This window comes from Schistocerca piceifrons, chromosome 1 (genome assembly GCF_021461385.2).
Source record: "Schistocerca piceifrons isolate TAMUIC-IGC-003096 chromosome 1, iqSchPice1.1, whole genome shotgun sequence".
In the NCBI taxonomy this organism is placed as follows: domain Eukaryota; kingdom Metazoa; phylum Arthropoda; class Insecta; order Orthoptera; family Acrididae; genus Schistocerca; species Schistocerca piceifrons.
This window is the reverse complement of record NC_060138.1, coordinates 578,048,692-578,071,680: the sequence shown is the minus strand read 5'-3', so window position 1 is coordinate 578,071,680 and position 22,989 is coordinate 578,048,692.

Below are 22,989 nucleotides of genomic sequence, written 5' to 3'. Positions count from 1 at the left end.
ACTGGAATTATTACATTCATCTTGAAGTCTGAGACTATTTCGTCTACCTCATGTACCGCTAAGAGTATTTCACCTGTCTCACATATCTTGCACACAAGCTGGAATAATTTTAACATGGGTGGCTCTCTCAAGGATCTCAATAATTCTGGAGGAATGTCGTCTACTTCAGGTTCCTTGTTTCCACTTATGTCTTTCAATGCTCCATCAAATTCTTCTAGCAGTATTATATTTCACACTTCATCATCGCCTACTTCTTTTTCTCCTTCTACAACATTGTTCTCAAGTTTGTTTCCTTTACACAGACTCTGTACATATTCATTCCATCTTTCTGCTTTCCATTTCTTTGCTTAATACTGGTTTGCTATCTGAGCTATAGATATTCATACAACTGCTTTTCTTTTCTCAACACATCTCGTTAATTTTTCTATAGCTGGTTTCTATCTTTCATGTCCGTGTATTTTTCCTCTAGCCATTCCTTCTTAGCCATTTGCATTTTCTGTCAATATCATTTTTTAGAAGTTTATATTTCCTTTTATCTGCTTCATTTGCTGCATTTTTATGTTTTATCGTTTTGTCAGTTAAACTCATTATATCCCCTGTACAGGAATATTTAGGTATTTTAAATCCTAACAAAGGGTATTTATAATGGGCTTCTCTGTACTCTGAGCAAGTCGCAACCTTGCGGTGTCAGCCAACAAACAGTTGCTGCATGGCAACATTCTACTATATGTCTACTCAGGTAATAGTGGTACATGCAAATCGACTGCTGTTTTCGGTCATTTACTGGAAAAGAGAGTCATTTGCTCCTAAACTTACATGGATCTGCATTAAAGGACGACAGGAAGTAGATGGAGTGATCGGTTGAGAGTGAGAGAGGAAGATGTTGTTGCAGGTTTATCAAGCATTTAACGACTTTCTTCCGCTGTTCTCTTCGGATGCATCAGTTATGTAGTATAACCTGCGATTGACTTGTTTACAATTGTGTGTTCTGTGTGTCACTTAGAGCGGATCTCTGCCATATCTTGGACGTAAATCGAGTCTTTAGTTTCATATAGGTACAAAACGAGTTTTACTATACTTTTCATGTTCGTTCTATCCTCAATGCATGCAAGTAGATCATTGGAGAGAGGGCAAGTCATGACCCTCTGGAAACCTATGTAATGTTTGCGTTACAAAGAATCGATGTTTTGTTTAGTGTGAAAAATAGTAGTTTTATCACTTTACAGTTTCTCACCATAGTTTATCGTAGAGAAATTTGCATGGAGAATGTATGTCATACGCTGGAGATATATTTCTTACATTGGAGTATTAACAGCATTGCATTCTGCACAACTAATAGGTCGGGAGTCGCGCTGCTCTAGAGTAATAGCACGTTTTAAGTGCAGAACCGTGTAGCCTTAGGAATGTATGTGTTTTATATTCTCTCTTACCAATACCCTCTTGGTACTAACCTCAGACACTAGAACAATACTTCTGAATTGATAGCGCTTTAGATTTACGTAAAATGCTTCAAACTACGTCTGTCTGTAGCTTCGTCATGCATAAACCACATGTTTCTTCTTCATAACAATCTATTATATCATCACAACACTTTCATATCTACTACACAGCGATAAGGTATGTAAACCTCCTCGAGATGCGCGCATGAGGAGAGATCTTGTGACATGGATGGGTGCCGTGAGTATGATTGGTGTGGAACAACAGTTATGGACTCAGCTTGTTCTGCTCCTTCACGAGACGTGTAATGTAGGGGTTGAGCCATGCTCCGGCTCGCCTTCGTGCCATTGACAGGTTGGCGTCATGTATTGGGATTGTCACCTCTCGTTTTCTTAGTCTGTTCACTGGCGCCACTACGTTTGCTCACTTTCTCTGTCCGTGAGTGGCAGCAGCGGGGTTTATCGATAGTGAGTACTGTGGTACTATATTTGGAGCGACCTCTAGTTTTCCGTGTCGTGGTGTGTCAGGTCAGTTCGGTTGGGACGGAGGACCAGTGAGGTCCGGAGGACCAGTGAGGTCCGCACAGCCCCAGAACTCGCCGAGGCAGCTGGCAATACATGCACTATGGCTGGTATTACACTATCAAATTTCTTTGTCAAAGATTTTATCAAACATGTGATCAAATATTCCATCAAATACATCTGACAAAGATCTTTGATGTACCGCTAGAAGGGGTATTACACTGTCATCATATTTTTTGTCAAAGTTCAATATGGCTGACAACAACTTGTTATTAACCGCAGCAGTTGCATGTACCACAATTGCACTGTGTGCACATGCGGAGGAGAAGCGAGGGAAAAAAAAGGAAACATACCTGGGTGAAGCCGTGGGTTTTACGACGACACGATAAAAGCATTCAACAAAACTTGTTACATGAGCTTATAGTGGAGGACGTCAAGTCGTACATCTATTACTTAAGAATGGATGAGCATACATTTCTGTATGTGTTCAATGAAGTGTATCCTCATATCACAAAGCACATTATTCAATTAAGAACTGCTACATCTGCAGAAGACAGGCTCACTGTAACACTCCGATTCCTTGCTATAGGAGAGGGTTAGGTTAGGTTAGGTTAGGTTAGGTTAGGTCAGGTCAGGTCTCCAATTTTCTTAATCTATTTTTGTATTCAGCGTGCCTCACATTGTAAAGCGCCTCATCAGCTTCATACATCTCTATTAATTTTGTAGTTGTCGGCACACACCAATTGTATTTACAGGCAAAGTTCATATAAACACTACAGACGACAGAATGCTGCAGCGATGCTAGCGCTCCATGTGGTAACATATCACATTGCAGTGAACAGAAGACAAGCGACTTCTTTGATCAAATCTACAGCGAGGACCTAGATTTGATCAAATATTGGACGAAATTTGACAATGTTCCCTATTACACCATCAACTTTCTTTGACAAAGATATTGGACAAAGATATTTGGCAAAGAAATTTGATAGTGTGATACCGGTTTACCCAATGGAAAGATGTGGTCGCGAGAGTGCATGACCACTCTAAGGACCGGATTCAGCTAGTTTAATGTGAATGGATCGTTAAATCCGAGTAGTGAAACCGCCACTACTGTATGTGTCCGTCCAGTGAAGTGACCTCATGGTAGCAAGCTGTTAGTTGGCGATTCATACTGGGACGTTTGCTTGCCTGACTTGATCCAGAGCGACCGTTGGTTGGTCGTTCAGTCGGTCGTCTCAACGGACGACGTGTATTTGGTCTTCTGACGTCTTCTGGGTTCTCTGTGTTTGTGTCGCCTTGTAATTCGTCCCTGTTGCTCCACAGTGACTGGTTTTATTTATTTATTTATTTATGCATTTATTTTACCTGGCAAGATTAGGGCCTTCAGGCCCTCTCTTACACCTAACCAGGCATACTCAGATTCAACGAATTTCAGTTTCTACAGAACATTAAGGACATATAACATGTTATACAGTATTAATGTTAAAGAAAAAAATAGAGATTATAAAAGTAGTACAATGATAATTATAACAATCAAAAAATAATTATAACAATCGAGAATAATAATAATAATAATAGTAATGACTATGTACATGAAAGTAAACATATTTTTCTTATATGAATGTCAGTCCTATTGCTAGTTGGGAATTTTCTCGTTATATTCTTGTAGCTTGTGAGTTATTCTCATCAAGCAGAGACATAAGACGATAGAATGGGGTGAAAAAGATATAGAAGAGATAGATAGGTTAGAGGAAGAGAAATAGAATGGTAAAATGCGAAGCTATGATGGAGAGGAGAAAGAAAGAGATGAGAGGGGCACAACAATGGTGGCTATACCGTCCCTAATATGTAAGTCTTGAGTTCCCTCTTGAATGTTGAGTGGTTCTGGATAAGATGCAGATCACAGGGGAGCGCGTTCCATAGTCGTATGGCTGAGATGGAGAATGACACGGAGAAAGATTTTGTGTTATGTAAAGGTACAGCCAAGATGCTAGACGTATCCGATCTGGTATTGCGGTTGTGGAATGATGATAGGTGTTTAATGTGAGAAGATAAGTATTGGGGGCACCAGTGGCTAAGAAATCGATGAAGTAAGCACATCGTGTGGAGATCGCGTGCCTTATGTGGGCGTATCCAACCTAGCTGGGAGTATGAAGGACTGATATGATCATACAACCGTATATTGCATACGTATCTAACGCAAGCATTCATCACTAGCTCGAGGCATCTCGAATTTTCACTATTTGTGCCGTGTTGAACTACATCACAGTAGTAAAGATTAGGCAAGACCAGTCTTTGGACTAATTTTTATTTAACTGTTTTAGTACTGTTTGAGTTATTTGTAGAATTGTTTTCGCGTATCCGCGTGTATCTAGCGTGGTTTTGAATGAGAAGTCATTTTAACACTGTCTGCATACTGGATTCGTGGAGGCAACTTGTGATTACCTCGGATTATTCTTGCGTTTGAACACGTTCACTTGTATAATTTTTGTCGGTTTACGACATGGGTTATTCTGTCATGTATTGGGCATCGATTTTGCGAGAGTGTTGGTCTTGCGTTTAACTGTGACTGCTTTTAGTTGCCATCCTGTTAAGTGAGTATAGGCCTAACACTGGGCTGCCTGTCTCACCGCTTACGCAGCTGTAGGGACTTTCTCAGACCGATCCTTGGAGTACTGTCTGTGGAGCACGCCCTTCTTTATTTGATCTTATTGTGTCAATTGTTTAAAAATAATAGTTGTTTAAATTATTCCTATTGCTTGTGGCCTTCGGCAGACAAATAATCTGAATTCTTCTTAATAAGGCCTTCGGCCGTCAGTGTAGCTTGTGTTACAGTCAATTTTTAACGATTATTTAAAAAATTATTTTGGTATTTTTTTAATTTGTAATTGTCTTCCTCATTTGTAATTCAGGCCTTCAGCCATTAATTGTTCTGAAGTATTGCTCGTGGCCTTCAGCCGACAAATAATTTGCATTCTTTCTTAATAAGGCCTTAAGCTGTTACTGTTGCTTGTGTTGCAGTCATTTTTTAATGATTGTTTTAAAAATTATTTTGGTATTTTCAACATGTAGTTGTCTTCCTCGCTTGTAATTCAGGCCTTCAGCCGTTAATTGTTCTGAAGTATTGTTTGTGGCCTTCAGCCGACAGATAATATTGAGCTCTTTCTTCATAAGGTCTTCAGCCGTCAGTGTAGATTGTGTTACAGTTAATTTTTTTTAAAAAAAAGATTGTTTTGAAAAAATTATTTCCTTAAATAAAGTGTATGTGCTTACTGTGCAACCAACGGTAACTGATTAGGCCCCGTCCAGTCCTTTTCCTGCTTTCCCCAAGTCCCACGTTGCTCCAGTTCAGCCGACAAAACGTCCCACATCTCAGGGATCTACTTGGTTAGCTGCAAACTAAATCATCGATTATCCTAAGAATGCGAGAATGCTCTGTGATTCTCATCCATATAGGGAAAGATGGGCAATCGTAATCGTAAATTACGCACTATGATTGATGTGCTAGAAAATATGTAGATCACTGTCTGGTATACTTTGGTGTATATGATAAAGAATTAATAATGAAAGGACGTACTGAACAGTCATCTATCTACATTTGCAATCTAGTACATAGTACTCGCAAAGTAGTTGAAGGGTGATTTAGCAATAATACAAAAATTGGAGAGCATGCTGCAGCATTATTGGTCGGTGTTAAAATTATAGAAAAACTAGTAAAATTGCTCAAATTGGTCGCACTGCCGGCCACGGTGGCCGAGCGGCTCTAGGCGCTCAGCCCGGAACCGCGCGACTGCTACGGTCGCAGGTTCGAATCCTGCCTCGGGCATGGATGTGTTTGATGTCCTTAGGTTAGTTAGGTTTAAGTAGTTCTAAGTTCTAGGGGACTGATGACCATAGACGTTAAGTCCCATAGTGCTCAGAGCCATTTGAACCATTTGGTCGCACTATCAACTATGACGTTTATTACAGTGCATCAACAGTGTCTTTTTCAGCCCATCTGTCCATTGGTACGCTGTTGATTACCACATAACGACAGACTGACATCGCCTGTTTGAGATGGAGAAGAGTCTTGGCAGGGGGGGGGGGGCAACACTTTACAAGGGGGCCTAGCACCGAAACAGTGATAAGATACACGACTGCAGTACGAGAAATCAATCGAAACTGTGAAAGATGACTTTAAATGAGCAGACTGTCAATTACCTTTGGACAGTTATTTGGAAATGCACCACAATGCCGCAAAACTCTTCTAGTTTGCATATGTTGCAACTGTCTTTCACTTAAAATCATCCTGTGTGTGTGTGTGTGTGTGTGTGTGTGTGTGTGTGTGTGTGTGTGTGTGTGTGTGTGTTCTGGGAGCAGCAGCATAATTCACACTGTGCATGTCCAGCTTTCAGTCAGAGCCAATGAATCGAAATGAGATAATGCAGTTTGGCTCAAATGGTTCAAATGGCTCTGAGCACTATGGGACTTAACTTCTCAGGTCATCAGTTCCCCAGAACTTAGAACTACTTAAACTTAACTAACCTAAGGACAACACACACATCCATGTCCGAGGCAGGATTCGAACCTGCGACAGTAGCGGTCACGCGGTTCCAGACTGCAGCGCCTAGAACCGCTCGACCACTCCGGCTGGCAATGGAGTTTGGAACATGATGCTGATCTCAAAGTCATGGTGGAGAAAACGAAATGCCTGGCGATGTACAAAGGTGTGTCATACGCCCCTTGGACGTGTTACAGCAGAAAAAACAATGCATCAAGCAACAAAACAGGGATCCTCTCTAGTCACTGATAGTCTATGGGATATGTCCTCCTACAGTACAGGCAATGACACTTTACACTGGTCTCTGAAGGCGACTTCGATCACTGAGTGGATCGATACCTGTATATTTAATGGGGGGTCAGCGCATATGCTCGATGCCAGCATGCAGACTGGGACACGGTAAAAACTTATCAAGTTCTCCACTGGATGACGTTAGTGGAGTTTATATAGTTTGTAGTTTTATATTCTCTGTTAGATGGTGCAAAATAACAATGATAGAGAGAATGTTTGGGTGACAGACATGAAAGCACCCTGATGGAGCCAGATCTCCTTCGGGCTGCAGTTCCTCTATGTAGTTTGGAGATTAACCACAATAAGGTAGCCAACTTCTTCCAGTTCCCATGCTGTATTTTTCTACTGCTACCTCACGTTGCAGGAGAAAGCTTTGTTGGCGTTGGCGTTACACATCGTACACTGTCGACGGAGCTACAACAACATCTTCTTACTATCACCGAACAGTGAAAACGAGATCCTGTTGCATTAACTCAGCTCACCCTGTTTCTACGTGGAATGCAGGAGGTGGTAGATATAGCGCTCTACGATTTCTGCTCAGTTCCGACTTAAAATGGAATGATCACATACACAGAGCTGCAGGGAGTAGGGCCGTGACTGAGGAACAGTTACAAGATGCATAGGGATTGCCTGGAAAACCACAGTGGAGTTTTACTGTAGCAGATGGGTTCGAAAAAGGTGACTCGTTTTCGTGATATGAGAGTTGCACGAATGTGGTTCACTAGTGGCTGTAATCATTAAAAGACATCTACGTAGGATTCAATGTAGGTAAGTTCTTGAATGGAGCATTTCTACCAGAAAGCGTAACGCTATCAGCGACTCTTGTGTGTGCCTGTAGAACCAAGACCGCTTTTTATGCAGGGTGACTGTGTTTTTAATAGCGTGGTCATTACGCGAAATGTATGTTGCTGGCGGTAGAATCCTTCTCTGGTCAATTTCAAATGTCGGTTCTCAATAGTGTTCCTCAAAAAGAACATCGTCACCCCTTCTGGGATTTCCATTTCAACTACCTGGTGAGTCTAATACGATTACTGAAAAAGAAAAATTTTGCGCCATGCGAAGTGACTCTCATGATCAATGTAATTCATAGGCCTATCAATTTGATATCAGCGACCTGCCACCTGGTGGGTGGAGGTGATGGCTAGGGCACCATGGAAATCACTTGGCGTTTTTTTTTTCTTTGGGATGATATCTTTTAACAATATTTGAATCTCTCCCCTACAAAGGGAGAGACTACCATCGTAATAAAATCAGATACATTACCGAATTTATAAAGTGATATGTAGTATAAACCTCATATTTACAACTTCTCTGTGCTGTTACTTTAAATGAGAGTCTGAAAGTGAGGAGGCATCCTGCAACAGTGGTAGGTCTTAGCACTCTATCATGAGCAGTTCTGTGATGTAGCAGGACATGACAGATAAGAAAAGATATTTTTCTACCTGATGGGAGAACATATAGAAGGTCTATAGCCTATACCATGGAACTGTACAGGATTTTCACAAGCAACGATACTTTAACGATGTGAAAACGCGCGTATGGTCAGATTTCTTCCATCTTCGAAAATAACTAGTATAAAAGGGAGATATCTGCATTTCGCAGAGAAATTCGAGTTATATGGCCTACAACATCGCTGCCTCGGATTGGGTAAATTAGATTTTTTAAAACTAGTGAGCCTTTGTCAGGTTGGTATTGTTTAGAACCACTGTATACTTCCAAGCTGTACCTGCTTGTTTCACAGTGCACCACGGCTGGCTGTACGGCGTTCACGAGGAGTCGGGGACCGGAAGTAACGGACTAACTCAGCCTGGGCCGGGTACAAGGAATGCGCCGATCTGTCCGATCTTGCCAACGGCAGCAAGGGCTGGCGACGTGACCAGTGTGCTGGGTTACCACGACAGAGAGATATGTGTGTGTGTGTGTGTTGAATGAGAAAAGATTCAAAAAGATGGATGTTTGTGCAGGACGTATTGATAACACCTGAAACTCTACCACTCCTATCATCCCCGCATGTCCTCCATGGCTGGGGGTGGTGCATTCTGGTATACACACACGTCCACAACTGTGGCTGCAGCCATAGCTATACTTTCCTCCAGTCCCTGAATGTTGACGCTGATGATGTACAAGAGAACGGGCATACTGTGTGTGAACATCTGGGGGTTAGTGCATGGGATATGTGAGTGTTTCAGTGATCTCTAACATCTACCCACGGCAGCTGCTGCTACAGACTGGGTCGTAGTTTAAGTGTCACGTCTTTAGCGATTCTCAATACATAGCAGTAGACTCTGCCTTGCAGTGGTGTTTGCTGTTGTCTCTGTCCTGTCACGCAGTAGAGCTTTCCTTCTTCCGAGTGTAGCGGAGAGACTCAATTTAGGAAGTCTATAATAGTTTTAAAAACCCAAGCGCGATGTCAAATTTCTGATTGATCAATTTATTGTGTCCGATAGTTGTATTGCATGCACACATGCGTTCAGTATGGGTAGGTATGGCCAGCATGGGAGTGGATCTCTCTCTCCCAGCCGGCGCGGGATGGAGCTACCCTCCAGTCAGCGGACAGCACCCTTCATGTTTGTGAGTTTGTGTAATCATCAGGATTTCTTTTTCCACCAGACATGTTTAGTGGAAACGTCATGGTGGAGGAGGGTGTTTATGCTCTCAAACGTTGGTGCATACAGGACCTCGGATATATTCAGTGCTATAATCTATTTGGATTTGGTGGACACCATTGAAACTAACGGAAAAAAAATATGGAATGAAAATTAACACAAATAAAACAAAAGTATTGGCACTAGGAGGAAATAAGGAAATAAAAATTATGCTGAATGGAGAAATACTAGAACAAGTGCAAAATTTTAAGTATCTTGTAAGCAGGATAGACACTGACTGGAAGTGCACCACAGAAATTAAAACAAGGATAGCAATGGCAAAAGAGGAGTTTTATAAGAATAGGAGAATTTTCTGCAGCGCTCTGGACAGAGAACTCAGGAAGAGATTCATAAAATGTCTTGTATGGAGTGTTCTTCTATATGGCGTTCAAACATGGACTATGAGGAAGAAAGACAGAGAAAGGCTTTTGAGATCTGGACATGGCAGAGGATGGAAAGAATAAGTTGGATGGACAGAGTAAAAAATGAAGAGGTACTGAGAAGAGTGGGAGAAAAAAGACAGTTACTAGATGTAATAAAGAGAAGAAAAATAAATTGGATTGGGCATATATTAAGAAAGAATGACGGACTGATAAAAACAGTTTTAGAAGGTTATGTAGAAGGGAAAAGGAAGCGAGGAAGGAAGAGATTCCAGATACTGGATGACATGATGGATGGTACAACATGCAGCAGCCTTAAGAAGGAAGCAATGGATCGCAGATAATTTGCTTGATTTGGAAAATATTTGTGTGTGATACTCAAACGTTGAAAATATGTTCTATTAGGGAAAAGGATCTTAGTGAGATGGAAGTGTGTGTCTTAAGCAATCTATTTAACTCCTCTAAATTGTTAAACAATTAATTTGACACTTTAGTGCAAATGATTTATTTCACTTTATTTTTAATGCCGAAATTGCGTCAGCTTTCCCTTTGTCTCCAGCATTAGCCAATAGGAATACAGTATTATGAGGAGAGCTGAAAACCTCCATTTTCGCGTTGGGAGACGTTGGTTCATACAGGCAAGCAGGTGTAATGTCCCCACAGAAAATACCGTCTACCACGCACCAATTAATCATTTTCAATCAAACCATCCACATTCATTCACTTTGTAAAAGTTATCTGATCTGATTTTCTCGTAATATATGCGGCGACAGCTCGTCGACGCCAAAGTATTTTCTAGTGCGTTTATTCTTTGAAGTAACAGAGATGCATATATTCATTCTCCATGGTTGTTAGAGTGGTAACTAGGACAGCTTCTGGAGTATCTGTTGAGGTATTGACGTGTTTCTGAGAGATACATATTCTGCTTTTCTTCTCGCCAAAGCGAGCCAATTAACATTTGTGCCGCTAGCGGTTTGTTTGAAGGGGAAGAGACTGCAAACGGAAAATAATTAAGGCGTGGGATCACCGGAGATCTGGACATGTAATGGAGATGGATTTAATACACAATTTCCTCCATAAATAAGGTTTGTGACTTTTTTGTTCTGGAGTGAATGAACGAATGAGTTTTTTCTGAATCATTTGATGATCACGTTGGCCCTGTAATTAGTGGTGAAGTTTCAGCTGTGTCGAAGAGAGCCTGCAATCACTGAGTCTGTGTTAAATCGTCCAAAAAGGCTTCGTACACATCTGGAATTCGCAATCTTTCGTAAAAGGAACAAATTGTCCAAACGATTGATTCTCTCGACTGACTGCAGTGTTTAACAGTAATAATAAATGTAAAGATCTCTTACAGCAAGCCAGCCGCTGATTACCAGGACGAAGAACTCCACCAAAGATCCTGTTTGGTTGATTTCACGTAATGAAATATTATATTAAAAACTGTACATAGGTAAAGGAGAGAAAGAGAGAGAGCGAATGAAAACAGAGATAATACTAATAATCCTCCATTAGTCTAATTTTTCGCCTGTCTTATCACGGATCAGCCAAAAACGGGGAGGGCCTTACTTTACTGTATAGATTTATGTGTGAAGGTGAAGTGATCTTAAAGGTAACAGATACACGTCTATACAGACAAGACATTACACAGAGATAGCGGCTAGTTGCGTTCATCATCTATTCTTAGATAAAGAGATGGCAACTTATTATCCGAGCATTTTAAAAATGTTAAAATGGCGACCGTGACAGGACACGTTTTTGGACGTTGCTAAAATAATTTTGTTCTCTGTTTCATGTCAACTACGACGAGCTAACCTAACTGACGCTTGGAAAAGAGAGGAAAGACTCGCAGGTGATATAACTGGATCTACAAATAAAGCCAAAAGACAGCACACTGGGCGCAGAGAAAAGGCCAGATCTATGTTTTTGTTATTAAAGCTTGCTAGTACAGTTGAAGTATACTCTTTTCTGTTTAGTGTTATTTGATATTTGAACATTGATTAATTGTGTTCATGTTAGATGTAGGAAGTGTTTTGATTGACCTGTCCCAGTTGCATTTATCTGTACATGTACATTAAGAAAGTAGACACAGAAGTACTCTTGTGTGAAGGGAGTTACATATAGTGACAGTAGAACGGAGTTATATATAGTGGCAGTAGAACATTTGTATGGTTTTAACTAGGGCAATGTTTAGGATGAGTCAAGCAGAGCAAAGCAGCATGCATCAGCCTTCAGCTGTTAGCACTGGTAATAATGATGCAGTAAGAAGTCTTGTAGAACCAATGGCTACAGATAGCGCAACAGAACGCCCTGTAGACACGGCTGGAGGTGTAACAGCAGGGATTAGATCCATTGGTAATTATCATGAGACAGATGCAGATGATAACCGAGGGCATGAATACTCTGAAAACCGACATAAACGCGAAATTAGCCTCAATTACTGAAGGGCAGGAAAATATGAAAACCGATATTAAAGCACAATTAGTGACAGTCACTCAAACGCAATAAGAGATGACATTAGTCCAGACTGAGATTAAGCAGCAGTTACAAGACAGTTTTTCCGAATTAGAGCAGCGGATAGAGGCGAAGACCAAGGAACTCAAAGATCAGGCCGAAGAGACGGAACGAAAATTAACTGCACAAATAGAATTGGAGAAAGCACAATGTGAGGAATCTACTCACCACGTATGTGTCGGAATGAAGGAGTATGTGGCTATTAAGATAGAGGGAGACCAAGAGATGAATACACTAAGCAGATTCAGAAGGATGTAGGTTGCAGTGGGTACTGGGAGATGAAGAAGCTGGTACAGGATGGAGAAGCCTGGAGAGCTGCATCAAACCAGTCTCAGGACTGAAGACCACAACAACAACAACTGTATGGGAACAAGTGGAAATGGTTCCACAATTAGTACAAAAGCAAGACGCCATGTCATGTGCAATTGAGCAACTTCCTGAATTGGCACGTACACAGACTAACCTAAAGGAAAGCGTTGAACATCTGACAGAGCGTCAAGACGTTATAGACCACCAAATCAACGTATTAACGGGTAGATTATCCGAAATCACATTAGAAAACAAAAGGCTAATGTGTGAAAACGTTGAGCAAAATGTTAAGGCAGCATTCCAGAGTTTATCTGGCAAACAGGAAGAGAATTTGTTTGCGAAAGGACTTGAGGAGGTGCGAGAGCAGTTAGGTGCTGATTTGGAGCATTGGAAAGAAACGATAGAAGAGTCGATGCGCGCTTCACAACAAAGAGAGCCAGTTACTGCCCATTCGCACACAATACCGACTTGTGCAGTAATTCAAACATTAAATTGCCACAAGCTGGTTGTTCGCGTGAATTCTTATGTAACGGAGATTACGAAAGCCTTTGCCACGCCGAAGAAAAATTGATAAAGCATCGGCAATTCCAGATTTTTAACTCTGACAAAAGGGGGTGGGGGTCCATCCAATTGCTTTTATTCGAAGTTTCAGATGAGTGCTACCCAGAAATTGGTCGGAGTGGCAGAAGATCAGTTTTGTTACAGGATATATACGAGGTTCGGGGGCGATCTGGGCCTCGGACATGACTTCTGTTTGCCCGACATATGACGATTTTGAGAAGGCATTTTTAGCAAAGTTCTGGTCAGAAGGAGTACAGGAACGCCTAAGGCAGGAGGTGCTCTACCCAGAGCCTTTCTCCTTTTCGAAAGGAAGCCTTAGAAGGTATTTCGAAAAATATATAAATAAAACGAGATACTGGGACAGACCTATGCCCTTGCCAGACATAATAAACATACTTAAGGCAAGACTACCAACTAGCATCCGGAATCAATTGATTTACGGCAACGACAAAGACTTGGGGTCGTTCCTCACGACGTTAGACCATATAGATATTATTGAAGAGAACAATCGGAAAGCCCGTGATAACAGATTCCAATATAGGGCGATAGAACCTCCGCCAAACGGTAGGCAAGGTGGAAGTATGGGTTATACCAATGGCGATCAATCGACCCTTAGAAGGAATGAACAGAGATCGTTAAATAATGGAGGAACCCCTAAAAATCTCAATAGTAATCCCGGCAATGGTCTTGCGAGGGGCTATTCAAGGAACAACAGGAACGGGAAAAGATACACCCCCGTGTGGGGGAACGAAAGAAATTTCAGACCCAAGCCTGGAATAATAACAATAATAGAAAGTGGAATCAACCGGGACATTACATGCAAAGTACTCGGGGGATAGGGCCTCACTGTACGTTGCCACAGACAAAGAATATAAAGATCTTCTGACCTTCCTCAAAGATCGGAAGATCGAACATTACACGTATAGAACGCTGGACGAGAGAACCCAGCAGTACGTGATCAAGGGAGTGGACCCCAGCACCCCCAACGAGACAGTACATGCGGCCCTTTGTTATCTGGGATTCGACTGTAAAAGTGCCTCCCGGATGACAGGGTTCCGCACACACGCACCGTTACCACACTACATGGCTGAGTTAGCCGACACGGCTGATTCCCGCGCCATCTTGCAGATAAAGAGCTTTCTGCGGATGGACGTACGTGTAGAACTCTATGAACCACCCAACGTCCCCCAACAATGCAACAACTGCCAGCGGTTCGGCTACTCGGCCCTCCGCTGCGGCCTGGCAACTCGCTGCAGCGGATGCGCTGGCAATCACAGATCCAACACATGCACACAAATACAACCAAACCAGCGACGCTGTGCCAACTGCGGTGGGCCCCATGCGGCAAACTTCAGACAGTGCAACTCATACAAACAGGCGCTGAAGCGAAAGCAAGACAAAAGTAGGGTACTGTACGACATACCACGTCCAAGGCCAGCGCCGAACCCAGTAAGAAACGGCGTAACGTTTGCCACGGTTGCACGCCCTGGCGGGACGGCACAGGCTGCGGAACCTCAGCGCCCTAAACCACACGTGAAACAACCGCTGCAACAGCCACACAACAACCACAGGCAACACCTGAAACCCAGCAAGCATCGGTACCAACACCTATGCCCCAAACAACACGACCCCACTCCTGGAAATCACGCGCTGCGAAGAAACGCACCATATAGAGGAAAACACACCCACACAAGAACCCCCCGAACCCCAAGCCCAGAGGAGGAATAGACGTACACACAAACACAGGGCGGGGAACACGAAATCACCACAACAGGCCACACAGCAACAACGGTACAGCAACACACAGGAAAACAGTCAACAAGACACCGAGACTGTAACTCACACTACCATCCCCCTCACCACAGAAGTAACACAGGCGCCACAACCTCTGCCACAAAGCACAAATGCCGCTCCTAACAACACACCAATACCCGCACAAGCGGCCGCTAACTCTACAACAGTACTTCAGGCTGCCACACCCAACACCAGCACACCACCTGGGGGAATACTGGAAACACTATTCCCCCGACACACGACCGTTCAAATCCTTACCAAGGTGCTGACGGCCGTCGCTACACTGATCACCCAGCTCATGAGCGCCGAACCCGGGCAATACTGGGCTGTTATACACACTGCCATCACAACACTCTTTCACACTCTTACATGAATAATACACCACACCCGGCCCATAACGCAGACCCGCATACACTATCACGGATCCTGTTCTGGAATGCAGACTCGATCCACAACAAAAGGGCAGAATTTGCCGCGTTCATGGAGCGCAAGGGAATCCTTGTCGCGCTACTGAGCGAGACTAAACTTAAACCGCACAAATAATTAAACTTTCCTGGCTATTGTGTCTATCGTACCGACCGACCGGGCGACGCCGTGGGAGGTGGAACTGCAATCGTCATACACAAAGACATTGAGCACACAAACATAGAGCTCCCTGAACTGGAAAAAATTGAGGCTACGGCCGTCAGAGTCAAGTTCAACGGAGCCTACACCACGCTGATATCGGTATACAACAGCCCTGTAGGCATCTCAACACGCGATATCAGCACATTACTCAACATTTCACCGCGAGTAATAGTCGCTGGAGATCTGAACGCAAAACACCCAGAATGGAATTCACGCATACGAAATCCCAACGGCAAAAAACTGTATGAACATTCGCTAGGTAGAAACTACATTATACTAGCGCCGACTGAACCGACGCACATTCTCTATCAGAGGGGACACAGGCCAGACGTGATAGACACGGCCATCATCAAGGGCATTACAGCGACACTCAACGTTGCCGTTGAAAACGATCTGCCCTCAAACCACCAACCTGTATACTATACATAGAGGAAACACTGCAGCACACAGAACAACGCAAGATGTTGGACTACGGGCGTGCGAATTGGACATTGTTCAAGCAAACGCTTGATAGCTACATTCCACCTATACACGAAATTAACGAAACAGGACAAATTGACGAGGCAGTGGAAACCCTCACTAACGCCGTCCGGGACGCAATGGCAGGCACCATACCTGATCGCACCTCACAACAACGCAGTGCGGCCCTGCCCCAGGAAATCCTGGGCCTAATCTCAATGAGGAATCGCCTCAGGAGACAATGGCAGCGCACCAGGCGTCCATACTTCAAACGGCACATTAACAGACTACAGGGCATCATACACGATAAAATACAAACACATAGAACACAACAGTGGAATCAAAAACTCGAAGGGCTGGACACCGCACGACCTGGCGTGTGGCAGCTAGCCCGACACTTCACCAGGGAGAAAATATACACCCCAACGCTTCAAGGGCCTGACGGACCTGCATATTCAGCGGAAGAGAAAGCAGAACTGATAGCTCGAACACTCGCAGCGTCATTCACACCGAACCTGGTACCATCAGATCCAGTGTTCACACTTGCTACTGACCAAGAGGTTACACGCATTCTAGCCCAACCATCGCGCGACGACATTCGACATGCTAGCACAGCCGAAGTCTCCTGGGCTATAATGCATTCCGCTGCTAGGAAAGCCCCTGGTCATGATGGCATTCAAAACCGTGTCCTCCAGGAGTTCATGGATAAAGCAACTGAGTACCTAACACACATAACGAATGCCATACTAAAACACCAACACTTCCCCGCCTTTTGGAAGACGGCCAAGGTCCTGATGTTCAGGTAGCCGGGGAAAGACCACAGCCTCCCACAAAATTACCGACCCATCAGCCTTCTGAGTTCGCTCAGTAAGATTGTTGAGAAGGTGATTCTCAAACGCATCACTAGGCACTGCATAACAAATGACATCCTGAGACCGGAGCAATTCGGCTTCAGGAATCACCACTCCACAACACAACAACTCCTACGGGTCGTTGAACATATAACACATGGCTTCAACATAAACAAAGCTACAGGGGCAGTGTTCCTGGACATCGAAAAGGCCTTCGACCGTCTATTGCACAACGGCCTCATCCGCAAACTTAGCGACGCGGGATTCCCTGACGGGCTGCTGCGTCTAATACACTCATACCTCACAGACAGGAGTTTCAACACTGACGTGCAGGGAAAACAATCAACACAACACGGTATACACGTGGGAGTACCCCAGGGAAGCATCCTAGGGCCCCTGCTGTTTAACCTCTACATAAACGATCTCCCAACCACACACAACACAATGATGGCAATCTACGCGGATGACACAGCCATCCTTGCGCGAGATTGGAAACCATCAAACATTACGTCACGCCTACAGACTGCACTCAGAGTGGCCGAGCCTTGGTTGGAGAAATGGCGTGTTCGAGTAAACGTCGACAAGTGCGAAGCCGTTCTGTTCACTAGAAGACCGAAGCAACTGCGCAAACACCGCTACTGCAGACCAATAACTCTACATGCACGCCCAATACGTTTCCGTGAGAAAGTCAAATACCTCGGTGTCTGGCTGGACCGGAAATTACTCTGGGGGGACCACATACAACACATGACCAACCGAGCTAGCGCGAGGCTCAAACAGCTCTATCCTATGCTCAACAGGCGTAGCACACTGAACAGAAGGGTGTCGAGGTCCATGTACATGACACTTATCCGACCCCTGATGACGTACGCAGCTACTGTCTGGGGATACGCTGCGCCTACACGTCTGCGCCGTCTGCAGCTCATACAAAACAAAGTACTCAAAATCATAAGCAATGCTCCACGATACACACGCATCGCGGACCTTCACCGGGAATACCGACTTGAGACTCTCACGGAGGTAATCCACAAACTCACCACAAGACTATACAGAAACTCCAGACATTCGCAGAACCCGTTTATTCTGAATCTGGGGAACTACGACCACAACCATAGATGGAAACATAAAAGACCAAAAGACATACTTGTAAGGACATAACATCTATGGCCAAGCATACGCAAACATAACGGCACAGACGAGCCCCTGTTAATCAGACCCATTACTGGACATCCAGCTGGAATACACTGCCGAATAACTGGCACCACACAGGGAAGCCGCACCGTACACTGCATGCAAACAAGCTCCACACATCCCCCACACAGTGAGATGATCTATGGCCGATCTCCCACTACTGTATAACGATCTTGATTGTTCCAGGAATGCAGCAGCAGCAACAACTGGGACACATCGCCATCGCTTGTCATGGTAATGATGCATGATACTTATACTAACAAATCCAACCTTGCATGAACTATCGCAGCTAGTAAGCCACTACTGCTCTTGCTACCCATCCCACTGTCGCAGAGGTTTTTTTCCCACGGCACGAGCCATGGCACTTTTTTTCCTCTGCTCTTCAAATCGCTACCCTCACTCGCGTTTCGTCCACTATCTATCACCTGATTGACCGTGTTAATGCGTAGCCTTACCCAGACGCACGGACAACAGCACAGCCCAGCATCCTGTGATCCACTTACTAGACAACTAACATGTTTACGGAGGTGACAGTAGAACTTTTGGTTTGGTCACCACGTTGGTGCGGGCGTGGAGGGGCCCCATCTCTTTTTAACCAGGAGGAATGAATTCAAATAGCCAACAGCAGTGGGGACGGACATCTACGAATCAACCGGTAATTAACGAAGTGACGGATGATGTCAACCAGCAGACAAATCAAAATCCAACAAACTTGTAAGGACCCACTCGTGCTCCGGAGGAGCGCCCAACAATTGGTTGAGAGGCAACAGGATATGTGTACCCATGCTAACGTATAATGATGGACGATTACTGGCAGATGAACTGACCGAGGAGGAGGAGGAGATTTAGTGTTTAACGTCCCGTCGACAACGAGGTCATTAGAGACGGAGCGCAAGCTCAGGTTAGGGAAGGATGGGGAAGGAAATCGGCCGTGCCCTTTCAAAGGATCCATCCCGGCATTTGCCTGAAGCGATTTAGGGAAATCACGGAAAACTTAAATCAGGATGGCCGGAGACGGGATTGAACAGTCATCCTCCCGAATGCGGGTCCAGTGTGCTAACCACTGCGCCACCTCGCTCGGTAACTGACCGAGGACTTAGAACCACAAGATGAGGATAAGGAACAGGTGGCAGTAGCCGAAGTGCAAGTCATTATGGAGACCGTACGTATAGTGGCGGTTTTAGACACAGCTGCAACCACAAATGTTATTTCGAAGGCACTATTCAACAGGATCAGAAATATAAGACGAGTACCAGTTTTTCCAGTTCAGAATTGCAGAATAATAGGCACCGTTGGGGCTCGATCGGCTAATGTAAAGGTGCAGTCACTGCTTGGTGTGGAATTCGGAAATGTAGCAATATTAAACACATTCCTTGTTGCGAAAAATTTGGTGGTAAACTGCATTATCGGAGTCGACAGCCTACGTCAATACGGATGCAGAATAGATTTTAAAACAGGAAAAATTTGGTTAAATGTTAATAAACAAGAAATTGAGTTGGAGTTGTCGAAAAAAAAAGCCTCACGAAAAAATATAATTGTGGGATCAGTGTGCAAGTAATCAGGACGGCCCAAAATTCTAAACAGCACGTAATTAATGAGTTCCAAGTCAAAGAAGATTTCGGTCAATTAGTGTTTGAAAAGTTAAATGAATCCGACTGCATTATCGAAGATCAGAAGAGGCAGCTCAATGAATTATTATTAACGTATGAAAACGTTTTTGATGAAAGGCCAGGAGTTATTAAGGGATACATATGCCACCTCTACCAAGTCAAAGAAGATTTCGGTCAATTAGTGTTTGAAAAGTTAAATGAATCCGACTGCATTATCGAAAATCAGAAGAAGCAGCTCAATGAATTATTATTAACGTATGAAAACGTTTTTGATGAAAGGCCAGGAGTTATTAAGGGATACATATGCCACCTCTACGTTAAGCCGCACGAAACGTATTGTAGAACTTCCTATCCTGTTCCCTGGGGGTTAAAGGCTCAAGTTCAAAAGGAAATAGATCGCATGTTGAAATGGGGTTTGATTGAACCCTCTCAAGCCCATACTGCTCCCCATGCATGGGCAAATTATGTGGAAGAATTTGAGCAGATATACAACATGCCCCACTCCTCCACTGGATATACACCTCATGAATTGATGTTCGAGGCTAAAGAAGAAAACTTCTGGACTGAACATATGCCCTAAACTAAGGAAACGGAGATGCCTTGGGAAGAAAAAATAAGACAAGCCATCATAAATATGACGCAAAAGGCTGATCAGAGAAAACAACAATATGACAAATTAATCAAGAGAGTACAGGCGTACCACGTCGGAGAGAAGGTAATAATCAAAAGACATACCAAATCATCCTTAATAAAGAAGAGTATAAAGAAATGGGAGTTATTATATACTGGCCCATACATCATTCTACAAATTCCGAACCCTGGGGCTTATCTGTTAGCATACCCGGGATCTAACATAATTAAAGGGTTATTTTCCCATAACGACTTGAAAAACTTTAATGAAGATTAGAAGATAGGGAGGAATGGTGTTGCGAGTGACAGAGATGAACGCTCGTAAAAACATAACAATAAACTGTGTGTGTTTAGTGTTAGAAAACTTTACACTGAAATAATTAATCAGTGACACAGATTGTAGAAATAGTGACTAACTATTACTATCGAGTGCTGCAGAGAAGATAGTGAAGATAGGCTTCACCTGTGTTTGGGTAAACATAGACCTTTAGCATTGCTAATGTCATCAAGAATTATAAAGGATCTGAATAACCTTCAAGAAGAAAGAAATATTTCCCGAAAATGACGCTGCATAATCAAAAGAGGTTCCCAGTGAATGTTCATATATAATTTCAAGTGCACGCTTAGATGTGTAAACGTGTGAAGTGAAGTTTTGCAGTCAAGTAGTGAATCATGAGTGACGGTTAACGCCGCAAAGATAATTTCCCGCGCAAAACAATTGACGTCGGCGCGAGAGTTAGAATCGATATAGACGACACAGATTTGCTTTGTGAGAGACTCACATTAAACGTGAGGGGAAACTGATTGATGTTGAACTTCAAAAAGTGTCATAATTAGACGTTAAGAGTTCTTGATTTATTGTTTAATATCAAAAGAAAGTAATATTCATAGAATTAGTGGTCTTGTTCACTTTGGAATTTTGTTTGAAAATCCATTTCCATATATGTGCATGTATGAATGCCGGATGAATCGGAGAATAAATGAAAGAAGTGAATCCACATTCCTCACTACTAACAACTTTTACATTACAGCAATCAAGCGGAGAAATATACGTATTTAGGATAAAAATTTTATGAGTATAGATGAATGATATGACTTTTCAAGGAAAGGATGGATTATGTCTTGTATAAAATGAACCACACTTTCCATTATTCGATGATTTGAATCCAGAATCTACTGCAAGTTGCATGAATCCTTTAAATTACGAAGAATAAATCATTGACAGAAAATGTGTCAGAATTTTTGGACTTATAAGCACAAGTGATGATGCGAAGTCTAAAAGAAAATTCAAACTAGAGTAAATATTATGATGTTTTCGGCAACAGCATTAGTCAATGGATAAATGAAAACCGTAAGTCATTGCAGTACATCGTAAGAAAAAGGATGCATGAAGCCATAGGGATTTTGTTTTCAAAAAGGAGAATCTTGGACAGTGCAACCTAACCAGTTCTTTTACAGGAAGAGTTTCCCTTTCGGTCATTGCTAATTCTTTTGGAATGAATGTTGCATGTAAAATCTGGTATCCCTGTCCCTTCTACTCTTCCCATTGTGGGCCGCGTAGAAGACCGACTACAAATGTGGACGTCGGGGACATGCAAGATGCGGGGGAGTTTCAGCACCGCAAGATATTGTCCTGGGAACAAGATAGTAAAAAACAAACTCGAGTTATTGACTGTAAAATTTTTTTTAGCTGGAGGCACAAATCACTCTTCTCCAAATCGTTATATAAATCGATCCCTATCTTTCCTTTAGATATCAATTTCAAAATATTTTTTTCTCTTCTGTAGGCTATCCTATCTTCTATGTACCTTAGGCTGGGGGTCTAGGCTTAAGAGGTTTTCCAAGGGTTCCCTGCTTAAGAAAGTTCCCGAATGGGTAGACCCTGATAACACTTTCATGAAAGATCATCTTCCTTGGTTGTGCACAGCAGACATAACACCTTGATGCACGTAAAAGCAATACAGCCGCTATACCTGTCTCTTCATTTCTTCTGTTTTCAATGTTTCTTTTCTTCGTCTGTCTTAAACATAATTTTTTTTTCAGTCGGAGGACTGACTATCATCACTTCCGGGTTACCCACACTAATAGATAGCTCGCGAAGTATGTTCGGTAAATCAAAATTAGGCTCACAAACTTCGCTCGCTGCGAGGGGCATTGTAATGTCCCCACAGAAAATACCGTCTACCACGCACCAATTAATCATTTTCAATCAAACCATCCACATTCATTCACTTTGGAAAAGTTATCTGATCTGATTTTCTCGTAATATATGCGGCGACAGCTCGTCGATGCCAAAGTATTTTCTAGTGCGTTTATTCTTTGAAGTAACAGAGATGCATATATTCATTCTCCATGGTTGTTAGAGTGGAAACTAGGACAGCTTCTGGAGTATCTGTTGAGGTATTGACGTGTTTCTGAGAGATACATATTCTGCTTTTCTTCTCGCTAAAGCGAGCCAATTAACATTTGTGCCGCTAGCGGTTTGTTTGAAGAGAAAGAGACTGCAAACGGAAAATAATTAAGGCGTGGGATCACCGGAGATCTGGACATGTAATGGAGATGGATTTAATACACAATTTCCTCCATAAATAAGGTTTGTGACTTTTTTGTTCTGGAGTGAATGAACGAATGA